This window comes from Morone saxatilis, unplaced genomic scaffold (genome assembly GCF_004916995.1).
Source record: "Morone saxatilis isolate NCDOM2014 unplaced genomic scaffold, NCSU_SB_2.0 Contig6, whole genome shotgun sequence".
Classification (NCBI taxonomy): Eukaryota; Metazoa; Chordata; class Actinopteri; family Moronidae; genus Morone; species Morone saxatilis.
Window position 1 is genome coordinate 12,784,680 of NW_023340206.1, and position 4,473 is coordinate 12,789,152.

Here is a 4,473-nt window from a genome sequence, read left to right on the forward strand (position 1 = left end):
CAGCATTACCTGAATAAAATGACTTCCCTTGATGATTTCCCTGAGTTTGAACATTATTGGAAACATTTGGGATAATGTAAGAACTCAACTACATAGAGAACATAAATCTGGTGTTTATAGATATTTTAATGAAGTTAATGTTACATATTATATCTTTAATATCATATTAACTGATGGATTCAAATAAAAATAATCAACAAAACAATTGCAAAATAATAAACAAAAAATAATCATCAAACATCAACAAATTTAACCACTGCTAGCTCTTTGCTGTTGATGTCACAACATAAAACTACAAAATTGTGGAAAATGTGACTTTTTCCTTGATGGTTCTGATATTATGTTTTAATTAAGAGTGCAGTCTAACATTACTACAGTATGCAGATGATATTAAATTATACTTTAATGAAAAAGGTGACAGATTTCCACTGTAATACAAACACATCAACTGAATGAACATCTCTTTTGGTGCAGTATCGAGCCACTGATGCGGATTTTGAACCTGTGCCCCTCTCCGTTGCCATGGCAGCCTCAAATGTGCCAGCATGCAGGGCTATGCAGCTGCAGAGTGGCCATCTCATGTCGCATCTTCCCCTCCGTAATCCCACAATCCTCTCCTGCCTCCACTCTCACCCCCCCGATGGGATTAGAGGCTCCTGGATCAAAGCACTCTATCCTCCACACACACACACACACACACACACTATGTGACTACCTGATGGCCTACATCCACTTCCTCCTTCCAGTTTAGGCTAATGGGACTGACATGAAAACCAATCTACAAAATAATAAACAGGTTTACAGGCTGAAGAGACTGTGGACTAATAGAGGACAGTGATGAATCACTAGGAGCAACAACATAAACAACAGCCATCATAAGCTGTTTATTTTCATAAATCTTATTAGAGTTACCTGCTGGTGAAGGACATATTCACCTGTTAATATATATATATATATATATTTTCAACTTTTTCTTTCTGCCTTCCAGTTGTGACTACAGTTTTTATCAGGTAATTAGTAACTCTGTTGGATTACATTTTTAAAGTAACCCTCCCAACCCAACAAAAGTAAAAGTGTTTGCATACTAGATACTAAATCAAGGACCCCTTTCAAGAGAAAACCTTAGGATCAAAAAATACAGGAGGGACCCACCTTAAGGCCCTTATAATTTCAGTTTAATTAACATAAACTACAGGAGGGAGGTTTCAGGGCCCCCGACATGCATTGAAATAATCAAATTCATCATTCAAAAATAGATTAAGACTATAATTGTTGGTCATGCCATATATCAGACTGTATGTCCCTGTCTGCCAAACACTGGCTGGGTCATCAGAGCCATTTTTAGCTCGTTAGTGAGTTAATTAAGTGAATCAGATCACAGACAGATCACACAGCTGGTGGAAGGCCTGCCGTCCAGGAAGGAAGTGTTGTGTTTGGAGAAAAGCTCCTCCTTCGGAAGCAGACAGTGAAGCTTCAGGCCTGATTTATCTGTCCTTGTTCCAGACAAGGTTTTCAAGTCCAAAACAAACGTGTCTGAGCTGAGCCAGAGAGGCCAACAAAGGTCAGAGAGGGTTTGGCTCTAGGTCGTGATATTTAAAGAAAAGGTTTGAGAATTGCCAATGAAGACAGTCATGATACTGTCTGTGTGTCCTCCAATTCTACACTGAAATTAGACTTCTAGCCTTCCTTTTAACTCGATACAGCAGAAGATATCATGGTTTTTATCCCAGGCATCTTACCCACAGTGCCACTTGACTGCAGACAGTTTATTTTTTAAGTGAAAAGACGCACAAAAGTGAACCGACCATTGAAGACATTTAGATTATACATCACTAGGATTTATGATAGTGAAACTTTTCATCCTCTACTGTGTAAATAATTGTCACTTTGGAGCCTAAAACCACGTCCAAATTTCTCACTTGAAAGTCAGTGTAAATATAAAAAACACACAGGACTCAAACTACTGTCTCTAGTCCTAACCTGAACCCACTCATTCACCACATTTCTCTCCCTATGTTATATTATAAACCCCCTAAGGCCTTTTTTCTAGAAAAGGAAGCAACATTCACTTTTAATTTCCTGTCATTCTAATGAATCTATATCTGAAAATATTTAGTCTGATACAACTATCACCTCCTCTTTATAACTTTGTCTCTATGTCTGCTCTGCATTAAACTAAATTAAGTTATTTCATGCAGCAGTAAAGACTTCTTCTTCTTCAGTGTTTTGACAGTCTTGACAGCGCCCAGCGTGACAGCGACCACACAGAGCTAATCTTCCCACTAAAACCTCCCCCGCACACACAAAAACAGCTCCTGACAACCACAACACCATATGGTGAACACTAAGCTCCCGCCAGGTCATAACATCACCGCTTCAAACTCTCGGAGCGGCTGACACGCCGCTGCACTGGAGCCACCGGGGAGGATTACTGAAAAAAAGATGAACTACACTTCACCAAGCTGTGACGTGTAATGCGAGGAAGTAATATTTGGTGCATGTAAAATGTAAAGAAATCAGTGTCAGTGCTGATTACAACATGAATAGTTACAGACTACTGAAGCAGATTCATTCATTTCAGGCTGAAATTAAAATTTAATTAGTAGCCAGAAGCTTCATAATTTGGTTGAAACTCTTTTCCAGATTCGCTCCAGTCAACAGGAAGTGTTCAGCATCTCACTAAAGGACACATGGATGTCGTCGTATGTATCAAAGCAGTGACCTTTCAGCAACAGGAAGTGTCCTCCATCGTCCTCTGATGTGAGCACTCAAACAGCTGCCACAGAGAGGACTTGAAACAGAAAAGAGAACTCATTATGATAATAGGAATCGGCCGGGGAGCTTTTCAATGAGATTAAAAACAACTTGATTAACCCTTCTGTCATCCACGCAGCTCCGCTGTAAGCCACTCGAAGATCCTACGAGTTAAATGAGAATCAAACCGTCCACAGATAACAACTCCATGAAGAAATTAGCTTTAAAATCTTTTCTGAGCTGTTTCACTTTCACTGTTTTGAGATACGTTGCTTATATGTAACATTTCCACATTAAAGTGTCTATAAACATTAGAGCTATGTTCTATATGTAATTGAGTTGTGTACTTACAATATCCAAAATGTTTCCAACAATGTTCAAACTGCCAGAAGTTGACTTTTTACTTTATTCAGTGATTTTACTGGTTTTAATCAATGGGTTTGTTTTGGAGACCTGTCGATAATTCAGCTCCCGGTCTGGATCTTAAGCTATCAAAGAAACAAGCTGAGCTAACGTTAACAGCAGCTCAACTCCCATGATCCCACGCTACCTTTACGACATCATCAAACGTATTGTTGTTTTGATGTGAGAGACACCCTAGCGGCAGAAATTACGTATTGAACAGTTAATTTTTTCCATTTTATGCTACTTTATGCTATTATTAATTACAGTGCTTGAGAAATCACGGTTCCTCCCGTCGGCCTATATAAACTTAAAGATTCTTAAAGGGTTCTGGTTTTCGTGCCATAAACAAATGCCGCAGGTTTCCCTGAACTGTTTACATTACCCACATCTTAATGTTGTAGTGATTTACCGATGTTAAAAACCTATGAGGCGAACCTTCACCTTCCCTCTCCATTAATCTCACACTTCCTCACTGAGCTTGGCTAAATGTTTTTCGGCCTTCATTTGCCCGAGCTCCTCCCCCATCGATCATAATTATCATTCATGATTGATGAGGCCGCAGAGGAAACAAGATATCCGCTTTACGAGGTCGGTCACTTTCAGTGTAACTACGGGAAATCATTGAACATCGGCTTTCATTTTGAAAGTGTGTGTCTGAGCGTGTTAAACCTGCTTTAGAGTTTGGAGGGCCTCTTGAAGTCGTATAAATCTCCTTTAAGGGGGTGAACTGGTGAAGCATGGAAGCCCATCGGAAGGCCAAATGAGAATCAAAACTCCATAAAAAGGTTAAATGGGAGTTTCACCTCTGGACCAAACACTGTACACTGTAAAAACAGCCCCTCTAGAAACAATATTCTTTAATATAACAACATTTTCTAAGACTACTTTTCTTGGCTAGAATTCTTAAAACTGACTAAAGACTGTAACAAGCCTTAAAACTGGGATAAATACAAAACATTTAACCAAGTCGTGTTTATTACATGCAATGAGAACTCAGTTATGTAAAATTTTTGGTCACTTTATTGAGCCGCTTAATATAAGATGAATAATTAGCAAAAGAAATCTGACAATAAGACAATTTCTTTAAACAGCACAAACAAAATCAGTGACTTTGTCTTAAATGAAAAAAAGAAACATTCCAATTTCAACATTTTTTTATTAAAACAATGAGAAACTCAACAGCTGCTTCATTTCCAACACTGGGACAAGACGACTTTCTCTTAAACTGAGAAGTTGTGTGAGTGGTCTTACTCTTAAAATAAAATAATCTTGTTCCTCTGCTGGGATATCATACAAACCATTGTTGTTACTGGT